The sequence below is a fragment of the Bombus pyrosoma genome, linkage group LG9 (genome assembly GCF_014825855.1).
Source record: "Bombus pyrosoma isolate SC7728 linkage group LG9, ASM1482585v1, whole genome shotgun sequence".
Classification (NCBI taxonomy): domain Eukaryota; kingdom Metazoa; phylum Arthropoda; class Insecta; order Hymenoptera; family Apidae; genus Bombus; species Bombus pyrosoma.
In genome coordinates, this window is record NC_057778.1 from 1,918,563 (window position 1) to 1,937,356 (window position 18,794).

Here is an 18,794-nt window from a genome sequence, read left to right on the forward strand (position 1 = left end):
TAATTGAATACCTAGAATCATATACATAATCCATTTTCGATCGCAACGTGAAACAAGGCGGCGGAAATAATGAGTCAGTTTGTATTCATCCTGTCATCGTTGGAAAGAATAAAAGTGCAAGTGGGAGACGCGAGTGACACGTTACCGCAACGTTTTATAGGAGAGCCGGGTGGATCGGCAGTATGGGGAAAATTGAAAATGAGCATAAAAAGTATAAGAAAGCGAGGCACAAGGCAGATTGCCGTGGAACATTCTTCGGCAAAGGGGCAATTCATTTTCGTATGCTGTATCAATTTCTTGCTTCGTCTCCTTTTCTCGTCGTCGCCCCTAACCTGCGTGCCTTCTCCCTTCTTAAGCATCGTCTTCCTTCGCCTTCGCGATGCTTCCAGCCTTCGATCTATACTCGTTTCATCCCTTAAAACTGTTAACTCCGGCAGACATCAAGGGGAATGCGAATTAGCTCGGCTGTCTTATCCGCGCCGATAAAAATGACGATGGAAAAGCGCCGAGCGATCTCGTCCCACTTTTCCAACCGATCTCTCTTTCCTCTCGTAAAACTTATACCTTAATCGATTCCTGATTCCCTTCCACTGTGAAAAAATTATAATGTCTAAATACGTGCGCCGCTTTGAAGACGCTTGCACCAGCTTCAGCGAGCGACAAAGGAATTTCATTTCAATGCGGTTGGATTTAATCTGTGTGGAACGCAGAATGTTTTGCACTTTGAATGCCACGATTGCTTTGCATTTTCCGAACATTGAAAATCGACCGTGAGAAAAAGTTTTAGAGAATCGATGGTACGTTTGATTGATCAATTTTTAATAAACCGGAGATATCGTAGGATTCGTTTAATAAGATCGTCAGATTGTACGTTGTACATACTATATTTCATAAAATAGAAAGAGCGACAATCACCAAAACGGCGTAACAAGGTCGATAGTATTCGGTGAACAACGAAAGATACAAAGTTGTCAATTCGAACCTCGTTAATATTAAACGTAGCATTAAATACTTTATGCGATTATGCTATAAATATAGAAAAAGTGAGGAATTCTTCAGAAAAAGAAGTAAAATATATGTTTTCAATATATTATATTACGCAAGAAATATTTGTAATATAATAATTACTATGAGATATGAAAAAGAAAAGAAAACATTTCGTAGCTGTTTTCTCAAACAAAGGTATAAAGGTATCAACGACGGAAAATCTGATGGAACAGAAGAGATTTCCTTGGCGTTTCGGTTAGATGAACACGCGTAACACACACGGGACCGGAGGTGTGGACGCAAAGGGTTGCCGTAGGAAAGTCGAGGTTCGATCGATCATGCATTATAGACTGGAAGCTGACAGCCGGTGATAGATCGTGGTAATTAAATAACTCGTTGCGATCATGCCAGAGCCTCGAGATTCGGTCGCGGCAACATAGAGGAAGAGGAAGGGGTCTAGTTACAGGAGGGTTCAGTAACATGTGCACGTCATTCTTGGACGGGGTGTAATTGACAAGGCAATTGATAATCGCCTTTGAGATGACAGTATCTCCAAGAATTAGTGCCACACGAACGTCAAACTTCTCGACAAATTGAACAGCAGATCATTAAGACGATGAACAAATGTTTTAACATTGTTAAAAGAATTTTAAGAATCCTAAGAATCTTTAAGGAAACCTCCTTATATTAATTAGTATGACATAAATTATCTATTTGTATGTAGCTCTAATTTTCAACGCTTAAATATTTTAAAAATTCTATCTATTTCTATATTTTTCCTCTATAATTGTCATTATGTTATTTATATCCTGTCGAAAGTTTTAAAGTAATTTTTGTTTTAGGAGAAGACTCCCACAGTGTTATAAATGTTCTAACTGATTAAAGTATCTATAAATTTGCAGAGCATTTAACAGAAGAAGAACATACACTGTGTAATAAAGAAAATGGAGATTTCCGTCTCAATAGCAAAAATAGTAAATCAACGTCGATTTTAAGACAAACCGATGCGATTCAAATATCTAGCATTTTTAATATTAAAATCATTTTACATTATTTCAAACCATTTTAAAACACCACTGTTCTGTATAAGAAGGGTAAAATGAAATTCAAACAAAGATAATCCAACACGCATATAACTAGAACGTCTCTTTGCACGCAAAGATAATCGGTTGGGTCTATCAGTTTTCATTAATACTCGTTTTACCGCAGGAGTTTTCATGGCTAGGAGCCCACACCGATGGTCAGCAGCTTATCGGGAAATCGAGAGGCTTGCCTCGGTAAGGCACGCACGATCTAATTAATAATCAGCGAGGCCAGGCTTCGAAGTCGAGCCGAGGCGAGTCGACTCGCGGTCCAGCGGCGTTTAATTATTTCGACGTGAAATATGTATGGTGGGTGGCCCATGGAAAGCGAGAAGGGGTTGCAGAGAGAGAGTCGAAATGGGCGTACGACGGCCGTGCAACCTTACTCTCGCCATTGTCGACGACCGAGAAACTGGTTGAAAGGGTTGGCCATGCGGTGGACGCGGCGCCGGTAGGCGGCGGCGAAAAATACTGGCTTCTATTTAATTTCATTTTTAATTTGAGGCTATATTTAATTAAGAAATATCACGAAACCCGATATATATGTATATAGACCAGCTACTGGACGAACGTGGTTAATTGTCGCTGTGTCCTATCCTCGCTACGATTGTCACGATGAAGCACGCGTGCTTAGGAGCGTGGATTAAAAAAACATACACCTAATTCGTTTCGGGGAATTTGAAGATTTGGCAATGGGGCAAGGAAATTTTCAAAAGTGTCGTTTTCGTGGAATATCGACTTAATAAGTTGTAACGTAGGTTCGATTCATCTGAAATTTAAGAGCGAATAGGAGATTCGTATCAAAATAAATATTATGTATGATGATATCGCTTTCAATTAATTCTACGTTCAAAAGTTACATCCATTAAACGAGAAAGGTGGAGATTTTGCATCGAGTATAGGACTTTTTCGTGCTTACGGTCAATAGAATATGACATGAATAAATTGTACATTGACATTGTAAATTGACATTGAATAAATTGCTTACCTGGTTCAGTGGGTGAGGACCGATTTTCTGTCATCGATGTCCTGAAACAAACACATACGCTAATGTTCAATTTCGATTTCACGATATAACGAGCAACATACAGCTATAATTATTACTGTTTTTAATGCCGCACCTTATCGCGGTAATAAAGGGATGGAAGAAGAAAAGTTCACTTAAACCTAACAATCCAGTTAATAGTTTTTAAGAATAAGCAGAAAGACACGAATACTTTACCGTTTTCAATCATCGTTGACCTCGTACTAAAAGAAAAACAAAAATTCGAATCATATAACTAGTTTGCAGGATAATTCCAGCAACACCGAAGCGTATATTACCGTAAATTCCATACATATTCCATGAGGATTGCAACGAGATCGTATCTCAGACCGTAGGAAAGTTTTCATTCAAAGATTCTGCCGGGAATCTTGATATTGGAGCGTGCAATCGATATGGCAGTCACGTGGAGAATGCGTCGAAAGATTCCCCAGTGAGGTTTTCTTATTCGAAGGGATACCTGCGATAGCGCAGTTTCCCTTGGCGCAAAGGGTGGCAGAGGCAGGGGGACCAATTTTCACAGCGGCGAGATATATCCGGAGGTCTCGGAGTACCGAAGGGTTGGCGGCAAAGATCACAAGTAATTGAATGGGGGTGAGGGGGTGGTCTCGCTCCAACCCCCGTGAGTGTTCAACCAATTAATCCACTTCAATCCAGAAAGCAGCCCTGTGAGCATCGAGGAACCTTTTTTCTCTCTCTCTATTACGCTGCAGACACGCCAAGATGTATTGAGATCGAAAGAGACACCATTGGGATTCAAAATATCTTTGTGGCTGCTTTCCATCCGATCCTGCTGCGCTTTTCATTGAACTTGAATCTTTCCCATTCGTCTGTATCTCGTTTGCCAAATATTTTGGCTGATATCGTTTAAAAATATATCGTAATCAACCCCATTCCTGCTATTCACCACAAAATTCTTCAGATTCTATTGCACTTGTGTTTCATTTTAGTGAACAACCCGAGTGAACTTCACTAGTGTATTTTTATTTTTCCCTCAAAATCTCTTAACTAATGTACAATACGGTTGAAACTGCAACATACGTTTCCGAATTCTCTCAGATTTTTCGAGAGTCCAGAATAGTAATGAAAAGTAGGCATAGGTACGAACAATTTTTGTATACTTACGATTAAAAGAAAGTAGACTTAGGATAAAAGACAAAGACTTCGGATTAAAAGAAAGAAATTCTCGTTTGGAGAAAAACCAGTTACAAGTATAGCGTAAATTATACAGCAAGAGAAGAGTACGTTGGAATATTCGAGAAAATCGATTCCACGAGAGCCACAGACAGCAAAAATCGCAAGCATACCAATTAAGGGTAGATATTACCCTCAGCTGCGTATACACGCATGGTCAGACAACAGTCGTCCCAGATTGGAAATCTGAAGCAGGAATTCGACGGGTAGCCGCGTCTGGAAACGTTGCGGTATCAAAGTGATCCCGCAACACCAATTAAGTCCCTTTCAAGGCAGATCGTAGGGATGGGTCAGCCAATAAAACAAAGTAAATCCGCGTCTGGTCTAATCTTATAGATAGAGAGGTACGCGGAGGGCGAAAGAGTTTTCTCGCCAGCACGTAAAGTAACGATTACCAGATATTCCTGAGATACGGCGGAAAGAGATTTTAACCCGGCCCACCGCAAATCCTGGATGTATCCCCTAATAATACTCAATTTTGCTGTGGATTAATAGCGGTTTACCCCCTCTTCCATCCCTTCGCAACCGAAAGCGTCTTTTACACGATCTATGACGCACGTTCCGAGACCCGAACTTCTATTATCTTGTCATGATTAAATATGTGCTAAATATTTCTAGTAGTATTTACAAATATGAAATTGTCATATTACGCTATTCTGTAGTATATTAATAAATGTCCGAAATATGGGCGATAGTCGTCACCGAAAAATTTGTGGAAATAAATATTTAAAAAGTTAGTAGCAATATGAACTTCAAGCGATGAGCGTTTACTATATTTACGTTATTAAATTTATAGAATCATTACTGTAATAAATATGCAGAATAAGTATATCCTTTTTTAAAACAGAGGTATGAAATAATTTTTAAGGTTGACATAAGCTTATTTTCTATTCTACTTCTTCTTAAATAGACAACTAAATTCGTAATGTTGCACCTATGCCTCTAGCGTGCAGGATAATCAAGACTTTTTCTTATTTTAACGAACACTGTACACTTTTAAACTTCGTGGTCTTACCTGGTCGAATTCGTCTCTCTTTTAACTCTCTTTTAACATATTTAGGTAACGGAAAACAGCACGCAACCAAACGATAATGTATAAAACGTAAAGTTACTAAGAAGAAAAAAAAATGAAATACTGTCATTCTTGTTTTGCTCTCATAAAAATACTTTACCAAATAGCTGTTATCATTTCGATGTGAAGTTTTACGCGGAGGACAAAGTTCGACGAAAGTTCTTTTATTATCGACAGACAACGTTGCACGAGCGCGCGAGCACTCGCGGAAAAGTCGAAGTTTATGGTTGGAGGTAACGGGCCCCGGTGTACAGATTGTCGAATCGAGAAAGGACAACAGGGGGCAGCATGCTAATTTATAGCACCCTGGCGCTCCATTACGAATATTTATCCGCGGTGAGTTTAATCTAAACTTGGAGAGTCCTCCTCGCCTTGCCCCGCCGTCACCTTCCTCGTGCCACCCCCTTTTCGAGGGTGTCAGTCATCTTTCTCCATCCACCAGACTACGTCTACTTTCTCCTCCTTCAAGGAGAAATCCTCGCCATCTTAACGACGTATTGTCTCTGCGACTTATCAAAACAATTCGTTCAACTACTATTTCATGGCCTCCGTTGCGAGAACGTTGTTTCATCTATCACTGATTAAACCAGCTTAGGGTAAGATTCGTTCTCTGCGTCGTCGTCACAAGATTCGATTGGCAGCATTTTTCTCGTTTCTTTTATTTTAGATCGTTAGTTGAGCAGACAGTCTTCGATTATATTTTGTAATTAATTACATTTGAATAAGAAAAGCGTTTGCGTTGCCTCGAATTTTGAACAATTATACTATTATTTTGTTTTGTAGGCGTATGAAGCGTTCTGTATGGTGTTTTTCTGTATGATGGCCTGCTGAAGTATTAACCGGTTCAATTTAATGGGAATCATATCGTTTTAACGTGTTTGTCTTTCGATCATTATTTTGTGCAGAATATTTCAAAACTTACCTAACGTACCTAAGTATGGGAACCACGTGAGAATAATTTTAACTAATTAAATAAATCATAGAATTTATCCGAAGGAATTTACACGCGTTTAAAGTTGAGCTTAAGAATTAACGCGAATTTATAAAGGACATTTTGATATCGATATTCCGTAAGCAAGCGCGTAATATTCCTGGAACAAGATAATCTTCGGAAGAGAGAGGCGCACGTTAATTTCGGGGCGCAGGGCGTCCCTGTTATCTCCTTATTCCTTGCCACCCCATTTTTCCGAAACTCCTTTGCATATTAACAATATTGCTCTTCGAAGCGATGGAGCGGTTTTAGGATAAAAAATTATGAGGACAGACGGGCCCCTCGTGCTTCCTTTCTTTCCGTTTCTTCGGCCTGCGCCTGTATTTTTCTTCATCTTCTTCGACTCGCCGTTCACTATCCCCTTCTCGCTTTTTCTTTCGATCTTCTCGGTCTTTTTTACGATACTGCCAATTACACGCCTGTTTGAATTCACTATCCGACCGAGGCGAACACCCTGATATAAATTTTTATCGCTCGCTGCGGGGTTCTGCTCGCTGCACTTCCTGTTCTTGCTTTACGACACTCTTTCACTCCACAGTCGACGTTCATAACTCTTATTCCCGTTCGCTGTGAGTATCCACGAAATACAAAACATATGTGATTGTATAAAGCTTCTTGGAGTTGCCTACTTAAATTTGGAAAATGAATTCCTCATTGAGCACTAATCAGACCACGCAAATTGAACTGCTAAATATTCCTTGTATTATTAAGTCTTGTTTCCATTTTCTCTATTGATATCCTAATTGAAACGAAGTTCAGATTAAAATCGTCTTCAATCTAAACTCAATATGATTGGATCTTAGTTTATTGAACTGAAATTCTACTATACTTCAACCATTCTCTGCATCGAATACCAATTTGACTCTTTAAAACCGTTCTAATTAACATTTTCGAATAATTGACGTATTAATCCGTGAAAAATTCCAAACAAAGAATTCTATTCACCAGAAGTACGATTATTATAAGGAAACTACTCTATTTACGCAGTCGATTGTTAAAAAAATTCCAGTAACATCAAAGAAACGAACGTTTCCAGGAAAAACTGTTCAGTCGTCTACCGATTTTTCATCCATCGCGAGCGTTAGTCTCTTTAATGCAGCGGGAACCCCTCGAATATGAACAATAAATGTGACAAAGTACTCGCGGAAGGTTTTCGAGGGTGATATTACTCTGTAATAGATATTACGTGTCTACCTGCTCGCATATTAGGTTTTAATATAGAAGATACGAGCGGCGGCACCGAATACTTTTTCCTTTGTGAAAAATTCACGTCGGCTGCAACTTTTAATAGTAATACTGTCGGTAGACACTTCGTCGAGCGTGCTGGATGTGCAAAAACGTGGAACGGGAACTGTCGAATGTGGAAAAGCTAACGCGATGCCTCCGATGGAACGTTAATATACGTAGTCGTAAGATTTGCCAGCTTCAAACTGAGAACATTTTGTTACATTTAAAGAGAAAGTAAAGAAACAGACTAATGAAAATATTAATTTGAGCAAAGTATGTTATATTATAAGTTACGCTAATCTAAGTATACTATACAATGGAGAACGAAATAGTTTTCCATATAAAAATGAATTAAAATTACATATTACAACTTTCGTATGTTTATTCTTCGATAGCACACGAATATCATTTTTATACAAGAGATTTATTAGGTTGTCCCAAACGTTTCTATATTCCAATAGACGTTTTTCCAATGTTTTGTGTTCCAATAGAACAAAATGGATCATACATAATTCAACAAAATAATGTAAAACAAAAAATATTGTGTATTTATTATTTCCTTATAAAACGAAAGAAACTTTTGCGACAATTATATACCTACTATATTCTTCTCAAAAAACATTTGTCAATTTTATAGAAACTACAAGATATTCAATACGAACATATCTTTCACAGAGATCACAAAAGTATTTAAATAATCAATTACCAATTACACTAAGAAGCAACAACATTCAGTAGGACTATCTTCAAAACTTAATAGACCTCTAAGATCACTATTCAACTTGTACACTAATTATACTATAATTTTTTACTAAACATACGTCTTCAGTAAATGACTTATAATTTCTATACAGATTTTCGAATTGGTTTCAAATTGTATCAACATAAAACCACCACATAGCCGCTTCTCGTTACGGTGTTAGTGGAATTCTAAAATGTTTCACGTAACACACACAACACGAAGGCAAAAGTTCTCTATAGTGTTGGAATACGTTCATTAGCCAATCTACGTACAACAATATTTATCCACTTCCTACGTATCCTTACACGAAACTAAAACCTGATGCTCCATTCTCTTTAAAGGAGAATGTCTAACGTGTCATTTTATCGATCGCGCATATTTCTAAAATTTCCATCGAGATTTACGCTTGGGGTAAAAAAATCCACATGGAGATCCCGGTGTAGCCCGGAATCGAAGCGCGAGCGGAGCAAAAGGGCGGTCGCCTGTGGCCTGGAACTTCAGTCGGTGTTTTTATTTACACCGCATTATTTACTTACCGTGCATCCTATGAACGAACGGCAGTATAAAGCGGTTGGAGGAGACTCGGGTATAAGCACACAAGCTGGTTCATTAGAGACATTTGAGCTCCTCGCGAGGATGGCAGCCTGAAACGGGTAGACGGGGTGGTTCAGGATGCAAGAGAGAACCGGGTGGCAACCGTGGGCTGGGTTTCAGGGGTCTCGCTGGGGTGGTTGGGTGGAAACAGACAAAATCAACAACGAGTAACGAGAACTCCGCGATATTAATCCACTCGTCGAGTTTTCAAACTTCCTACAAAGGCACCGCACCCCATATCCACCCACCCTCCATTCACCACCCACTCCACTAGCCTGCCAGCTTCACCTTTCTCTTGTAGTCTGCATGTTTGCGAACGAGACCATAATCAATATTTTATCGTTGCTTTGCGACAGATGCATCTCATTTAGGAGAAATTATCAGATATTTCTGCTAGTGATACTTTTCCACGTACAGTCCTGCTTACAAGCAATAGGGCACCTGCTCTCTTACAGAGCGTGATAATTCTTCCAGATTAATATATTCTGATTTAACAGAAAGAATAGTTTGTTTGGATATAGTCGACATATTTTACACTTCGAAGTTGGCGCGTGTGTATCGCTCGGCTGTCGAAATGGGAAGAAACAAAGTCGTTACGACGACTGCTGGTTACGACACGATACGTAACGACATGTTTGTAACGACAACAGGTGTCGCGATCAAATCAAATTTCGCGTCTACTGTAACATGTTAAATAAATGATTCGTTGGAATTTTGTATTTATATCTATTTTAAATACAAAATCGAGGAAACTATTTGGAAGAATTTGACAAAGAAATAATGAATTAACGATGACTGCAGTCTGTACAATTTCCTGGCTTGAGCATCGTTGAACAAATTTTAGATGAATCAAGCATCTTCCTCTATAAAATTGCTTCGATCCTTAATATGATAACTGTAGATTTCCTTCGATATCATAAAAAAGAAATAAGGTAAGATTCACGAGACCAGGAAGTACGATCGAAGAGATCGATCAATCAGAGGTCAATCAGTATCGTGTTAAACGAAGCTGTTTAAAACGTAGGTGAATAGTAGAGTTGTTTCGTGTCATTGACTTACACCACGATTAGTCATCGCAGTCAATTGACCCCAGATGATCGTATCGGATATTCTTGCACGGTCTCAGTGTCAATTATGGCACGCGCCAACGATTCATGCTGTTCGTGATCGGCTCGCGAACAGTCAGACCCGGTTACGTCATCATCGAATGGGCTTCAATCATTGAGAACGGCCGACTGATCATAAAGCGTTTTATTTTTAGTCGGTGTATTATTGGCAAGGATGTCACCGCATGGACGCGAACAGTCGAATCGAAATTGGTGATAAATGAGGAACAGATGATGAACACCAGATGATAAATTAGGAACAACGTGCTGCTTATATTAGTGAGCATCTACCAAGCTATTTATTTTTTAAATATTTATTTACATCATCTAAACTGCGCTCGCATTATTATTAACGATGGTCAGTACAGAAACATTTGTGTCTGTTTAATTTTAGTTACACACAATTTTAATTAAAAAATATTACATAATTAGTGTATTAAAAACAGTGGCAACCCCTTCCACGTTAAAATTTTATTTTAAAAGAGTACAGTAAATATTAAAATTGCTAAAAATTACTAAAAATTATACAGTCGATTTTTATTATTAATGCGGCTTTGTCTTCGGAATATCAGAGTATACCGCGTGGTACGCTATTGCAAAAGTTTTGTTCCCTTATAGCTGATCCAAGATTAATACAGAAATAAAGCTATTTTTCGTCAAGCATTCTTCAGAAATAATCGATAAACGAGAGTGTGGAAACGGAAATCACGTTCCGCTGGTGGAAAAAAGCGAGGAAATGTTCCGGCATCTTTCGCCGGGATTTGCGGAGAGCAGCGGCCGGAGAAAATGGAAGGAACGCCGAATCGAATGCATTAAGATAATTAATTATAAAATTCACGAGAAAGGCGAGATGAAAACGGAGCGGAGCCGCAGCTTACAAAAATATGAAGGCAAATCGAATAAAGTCCCCGTCTACGTTTATTCTCTCTCCTCCGTTTACTCAGCCGACCGAAGACGTACATCGGAATTAAAATGTAGATTCAGCAAAATATTTTCGCGGCTGAGTAACCGTTGAAGTATGTTTCTTACGAATTATCATCGTTTTTTTTACATAAAGTAAAATTTCCAGGATCTGAAAATTCACCGACCCTTCGTTTGTGCAATTCCTATCTGTGTGTTATTTCAGATTTTTTCGACGTTATCAAAGTACGCAAGCTAGAAAAAGGTAATTAGGAAATAGTCTCTCGTAAATATTATAAAATTATAAATTAAAATGTTACAAAATTGTTCTACGGAAGAAAAGAAATCAGTTTAGATGTCTCGTCACTCTTCGAACTCTCAAACCATTCTGTTTTTCCAATGTTCGTATTCTCGTAATTAATTAATCACATGTTAAAGTACGTTAAGAAATATATCTATCTCGTTTTATTCTTTTCAAAGTGTGAGCGTGGTTGCGACACAAAGATGACCTCTTTAATTATTTACGAAAGAATTCCAGCCGTTTCACGATTCTTTTATTTAGGAGCGTGAATCAGAGTCAAGAATAGCTATGATCGTGATATTACCAATTGTATCGGTGAATCGTCATTTAATTCGGAGCGCATAGCGGACAACTTGTTCATACTAATAACTTTACATTCTACAGCTGTCGCTGAACTTAATTAATCCATCCGCTTGAAGCGTGATCGTGGCAATTTTAATTGGTTACTTCTATATCGTACGACGTTACCACAGAGAATTGAAATTACCAAGGGTTATTCTTCTCGATCTGCAGATTTCTAATACCTTTAGGATTCCGTCTTTATAATAATTTTTCCATTGACACAACTGATCAATGTTTCCAAGAATTTTTCTTCTCGATATCTGAACCTTAGTCATTTCAGACGTTTGGTATTTCGTTCCTATTATACTGTTTCACAGATTTATCATTTTTGTTAATATTAGTAGTACATTTGTTTTATTATGCACACTATACAATTTTTATACGAAGTAATTAATCTAATTAAAAACGTATTTTCCTATACTATCCTTCCATTCTCAGGTTAATTATCTTTATCAGCTGATTTTTTGTTTTAACTAACTACGTACATTTATAAAATATATTTTCTGCTTCAATTATTTCACATCAATGATTTCAATGGACTTTTCGCGACCACACAAAATCAGAACCTCCATTCTCAGTTGCCAGGTTCCTCAAAGCTAGATCGTTGGTGAATTTCTTCTCGTCTGGCAAAGGGTTAATGCGTCCGATTGTGCCCTAAAAGGAAATCTTGAAATGCAATATTCTACAATATTCGCTGACGAGGGAACGATGGTATCTGAGAAAGAAAGGAATGGAGAAAGCGAGAGGAAGAAAGAGAGAAAGAAAGTCAGACTTTTACCACGACTCAATATTGGTACTCCGACATCGTCTTCCTATCTTCCATTTTCAGTCGATCTTCGTCCGTCCTTCGTCTTGGACCCGTCTATTTCTTCCACTCAACGGGAGGAAGTTACTTGACAACTGTTATTTGCATTTCTATCCTATTGAAGAAAATATCTAATAAAGTTGGTGGGGAAACGCCGCCTCGAAGAAGAATACCGGTCCCACCCATCGCAACTTCGTCTTCAGCCACCCGTCAGAATTCATACTTTCAAGCCATATTCCACGAGTCGAACTGTGCTCCATGAAAGTTCGAATATCTCGATGGACGGCTGTTAGCTTAGGGCATGATTGTAGTTGCAGCTTCTTCGAAGCGTTTCGCTCTACGATCGCAACGTTGGTAATTATTTAGCGAGCAGCTATGCTGTCGGTCTGAATTTCGGCCAATTTCAATTTTGCAAAAATCAAAGTTGCTATTTCATACGAAACACAGACAAATGAATACGAATGCACGGGGAACCGAGTAACGCTGCCCGATCTTGGTAAATTTATTTAGCTATCTCAGACTTCGTAAAATATATAATTTGTATCAAGTACTTTTCTGTCAGACTAAAATAATTTAAAAAATAGCTAAGAAACTGTTGAGTGATTTGAATTGTATTTGTATCTATTTCAATACAAATTGTAATTGTATTTGTAATTCTATCTAAATGCACGTAACCAATGTTTCAGTATTAAGCACACCTATTTTAACCAATACACTCTTGATTATCGTTCTTTCAGCATTCGCTCAATTTTGTTTAAATTTACACTTATTTAAGATTAGGTAACCATTGGGAAAGTGCGCAACAAAGAAAAAGATATGCTTGACACTTGGTTAGAAATGTTTAACAAAGAAACGACGGAATTCGTGAAACATACCTAACGTTCTTATAGTTTACAAATTAACGGAAGAAAGGAAAAGAGCGAAGCCGCGAATAAAAAAACAGGTCGTTTCCTGTAAAAATTACAAAACGTGGACCAAACGGAATATCGATGGTCGCGTCGGGATGCATGAATTTAATATGACTTTTGATACACCCCCGGCGCGCGTTAACAGCCTCGAACGTGGCGAGTGATTCAGTGATTCGAATATCCGAAGGAAGCTCAGATGGGGTTGGTGTAAAAAGGTAAACGCGGCGATGATCGCGTCCGCATGAAATATGTATTTCAATATAGGTGGCGCCGATATATATTGTCGGTAGCCCGACAGGGCTGTGAAATTTTATGTCGCATTAAAGCCGCCAATATGTCTCCGGAGCGTGAGCATAAAAATTGTCGAACGTATTAACGCCCCGTTCTCGAACGATCCTCGCGCTCGCTCGCGTTCCGAGAACACGGATTTAATAAAGCTCCGTGAAGAAACGATTCGTCTTCCTGTACGCGACGATATTCAAAAGCTCTCCTCGATATATCGGCGATCATTAAAACCTGCATTAATGCCACCAGATCGAATTGCTCCCCCTACCCTTTCTATAATGTTTTCTCCCTTCTATCGTTTATCGAGACGACGATGATTATGAATTCCTTAGGGACAGCCATAAATATATTGATATACCGGTATTAACGAATAGTTCGACGATATTACGGTTGCCGGATGGAAGGACTTGCAGTTGCAATTTCTTTGCTTTTTCATTTTTGAACGTAGTAAGCTTTAAATAAATTAGACGATAAGAAATATCGCTAAATAATTTCCCATTGTTTACGCTCTCTATATATTTCTTTTAAGTCAATCTTTGTATATATGTCTGCCTATTATTATTTGAACTTTTTAAGATTACTATTGGGATTTGGTTATTTCGCGACGAATATCTTCTTTTCTACAAATTTATTATCTCTTGGGTTTTCTTTTATTTAGCTTTCCATTGTATTTGTTGCTTGATCTCAAAAGAGATTTACGCTGTAAATTATAACATACAAGAGAGAGATTCAAATTTTTAACAGATCTCTCAAAGATTCTCCTTTAATTACTTTTGCATAACTCCCTCAAATGTCTTAAATAAAATAGCTGCTGTATATTTCACTGTACACCGTCTAATTCTAACGTAATTCGGACCTTCGACTTTGAGGACTGTCTTCACCCCTAAATACGAATTTTCACCAACAAAAAATAATACACGTCAAATGTTACGTACATTCTTCTAGAAACAAACAGCATAAAACATTACGTAAATTTCAGTGCAATCAACATATACAGATTGGAAACGTTTCTTTCTAAAAAGAAAAGAACAAAGATTGCCTGGTGTCTTAACGTTGCGTTTTAATTAAAGCAATAAGAGCAAGATAACCAGAGAAGCAGGGGAGAATGAACAAGGGATTCGTTACTATTTATTTCTAATTACCTTCGATTCCGTAATCCACTGGCCGGAAACAAACCAGGGATCCGGGGTTCCTCGATCCTTCTTGCCAGGCCGACTCGTAATCGAATAATTAAGCCGTTGATTGGAGCTTTATTACCCAATCCGCGAAGTGAGCTTTTATTGGTCCTCTCGAGCCGACCGTTGAGTATTTAAAAAGGGTGATTGCCTCTCTCGATTCGAGGGAAATCACCTGCGAGATTGGACGGTGCATAATGTATTATCCGGCACATCCCAATTTCTCGGTGCTTCATCGAACCGTGGAATATTTGCGACTTCACCGGCGGATAACGCGTTACTATACCATGAATCGTGGCGATCAAACGTAACGACTTCACCGAACGTTCCTATGTTCGTGGAAATGCGCGCCGAGCCCGGCAAGCAAGCTTGCCAGGGAAATCATTTCAATTGCGCGAATAATTTAAACGCGATGATGTAATACGTATATACGAATTCGAAACATTATTGCATGGTACTGAATTGAATATTGAAGATCTACTCATTGAATATTATGCGTGATTTATGATGTAGATACTGCACGTCCTTAGAATCTTCTAAAGCTTGAAAATTCAAATTATTAAAATTGCCAATTGGTCTCAAGATATTTCTTTCCTAGTTTACGAGATAGATGGAAAATAGTACAATAAATTTCCAATATATTATTATTTCCAAAATATTATATCTTTGTAGGATTCGTAAAATTGGCAAAATTAATATTCATTCAATTTTTGTATTAATTCGAGAATATTGCTACCTCTTAATTGATACGAGAAATGTGAGGTTTTCGCGGTTTAGTACTGCAGAATTTTAAGAATCAAGTCATCCAAATGTGAGAGCTGCTCTTCAGGAAGATTCGTTAAATTAGTACTTAAAATAAGTATAAGTAGTATCACGATTTACTTCTGACAAAGTTCGCTGCGCTTCTAGCAAAACATCGAAACACGCGTTCTATAAAAACACGGTTCGCATCAAACGTATCGGTTCTACAAATTTCCAATCAATATAATCAATATAAATCTGCTCCATACGCATTTTAACGCACGCGAAACAACCTGTGCGGATATCATCTTCTTCTACTCTCTAGACATCTTTATCCAGATTGAAAGATTCTACAAACCCCTGTATCTACGTAGAACACGAGTTCCAGGAACGTTCGCTTCCATTTCAAAGCTCGTTCAACGAAAGCATCGCGCAAAAGGAAAAAAGAATCACGCAATTAATAGCAGATCGTTTCACCGCGTTCTTCTGGATGGTATCCGATGGATAGAAAACGGAAGAGGGAAGAAGATCAGGAACGCGTTTTCAATAATTGTGCGATTTACCGGAAGAGATCGTAGGAACAACCGCCGCGCCGCCACGAAGGGCTGCGTCGGTTTTGTATCGTGACAGAGGGTGGCCTCGATGGCGGCATTGATTTTGCAATGTAAAACATTTCAGCGCAGCCAGAAGGGTGGAGATCCGGACGGGCGATTTCTACGGCCGGGAACGAAAAGATATTGATGGTTACGGGGATTTGATGGCATATTGCTCGACTCTGGATCGCTCTGTGATGTCTTTGGTAACGCTTTCCGATGTCGGCGGCGCGGCTTGTCTGCCTTGTATTAAGAGCTGGGGTGGCCAAGACGATTTCAAAGTAATGCGTCACTGTCAAAAGCAGCGAGAGCCACGTCGATTTGCGCCCTCGCTTTCTCAATGCGCTCTACGAATCGTTTCCAACGGCGGACAATTGAATTGCACTGTATCGAACGATGTTCGGTGAAACGTGATATCGACGCGATGTACCGTGGCTCAAGAAAGTATCCCTACACTTGTAGAGAGTCCTGTCGATGTATTAAGACTAGTCCTATGAATATATTAGATGTGTTACACTAAATATTTTAATATTTCGTACTGTAATTAAATCCGACTATCGTGATTACGTTGGTTAAATTTGAAATGAATCCGAAAATGTACAAAGAAGTTATTTATTACAAGTATACAGTTTGCAAGAATCAGTAAAATATTTGGGCGGTAAATTACAAAATTATTTTAGTAGGTCACGAGATTCAATGAGATCAGCTTCAACGCTAATTGTACGTTTAATATTACTACTGTGTGTTAATATTTTGTTACGTATGTGTTTGCAATAAATGCTTCTAACTTCTGTACATAGAATATCCAATTTATTACAGTGCTAGTAAAATTTCAAAATGTTTGAGAGGAGACACACACATATAAACGTTTCTTAAGATAAGTCTTCAAGCACTTTTATGAGATAGAGTTTTGAATTTGAAATTTTCATCGACAGTTTTTTCATATTAAGTAAACAAAATTATTGAAAATTCATTCTTCCTATACTCTCATTCGAAACATTCGAAGTACCTATTGAGATTATAAAACATTTATGTAGATCCTCTTTTAGATAAATTCAAGAAACAAAGATAGAGGTTGTACAGAACAATTGAGAGAAGAAGGTAAGATCGATCCGCAACATTTTCCATCGAATCGATGGAGATTGATTCGATGTAGGCGAAGGAGGAAAGGGCTTCGGGAATATAAAGATGGACCGGAAGAACGACGATTCAAACGAATCGCTGGTCCGTGTCCGGTGGGTGACATTTCATTCTTGCACGACCAAGAGGGCATTGTCTTGCTTCCCTATCAGATTCCCTCCTTTCTCCGTCTTGACTCGTCCCCTCGAGACCGTACGATTACTTCCTTTTTGTTTTCATTTAATTACCGATGTCAAGGGGTTATAACCGTCCGTCCTCCCGGCTCCTGCTCGCGGTGTTCCGCTCACTTTTTCCCTTTCTTAACCTTCCTCCATTATTCCTTTATTTATTCCAATTATCTGCACGACGTGAATTTGTCATTGCCTTTAATTTCTTGCTCCCATCCATCGCTCTGCCCTTCCACTAGATGGAATTGTTTTTTGAAATCGCATCGTATACCGATGAAAGTCAACGTGGGAGTGTTCGATCGAACCCCCTGTAACGAATTTGATTTTGTATTATTTTATGCCTTTATCACTGTAATATCTTTATCAATCGATCTATGTCAGATAGCATATCAATTAATGGTCTTTATATTTCTAATTAAAGTAGAAATCTGCGATCGATTATCTTGATTATGATTCATTTAGAACGCAGATGTTAGTTTTGTAGCCTTCCAAAATAATCTGCCAATTTTTCTCTGTTTGTTCTCGATAGAAAAAATCTCTCTGTGTGTACATTTTCAATATACTTAAATGGAAATGTTCTTTTATATCAGATGCTAGTCAGCCGTTGTCACGTCGACCATTATGTCACTCCGTTTCACCCTTCTCATGTCTGTTCCATCATTTCCATCTTACCGCTGGATTTTTCTTCTGTCTTTTCATCGAGAATCGCGACAGCAGGCCTCCTTTGTCGAGGAGCAATGTAAACTGTGGAAACATCGAATATGCGGTCTGACAGTAAAAGATGTTAGTGCTGGAACCGAACCCCTCGACGAAGGACCCTCGAATTCGAAGGCAGTTTCGCAATTTCGTAAATGGGCATTGTCAATATATCGAACAACATGGTGCATCAATTGTGCTCAGGGCAATTTGTGTCACTGTCGGTGTACTCTGAATGTTTGCGTTTATAAATATACATTTTCGTATACGTCTAGCGATATTAGTGGCATTGAAAATGAAATTAATATATTCAGTCGCACAAGATAATAACAATATATATTTTTCATGAGCCATCTTTCTTTAGATATCATTTTGGATCAGCAATTTAAAAATAATATTCACAATTTAAATAATATTTAAAAATAATATTCTTGGTCTACCAAGAAAGTTACAAAAAATAAATCCCGATCGATCGCAGATTACTTGGACAAATAAAATAACGCAAAATCGATATAGAAGATTGCACCCATTTAAGATTGTTCCATTCATATTGTTATTTGTAGTATGATAAAGAAGTTCAGTCGTTCGAAATTCACATAGATCTTATTTTAGTTACATTCACTTCTCGGCAATTTTAACAGGACCTACTTTCCCACAACAGCGAAGAACAAGAAGAGAAAGAGAAACAGAGAGCTGATACTTTG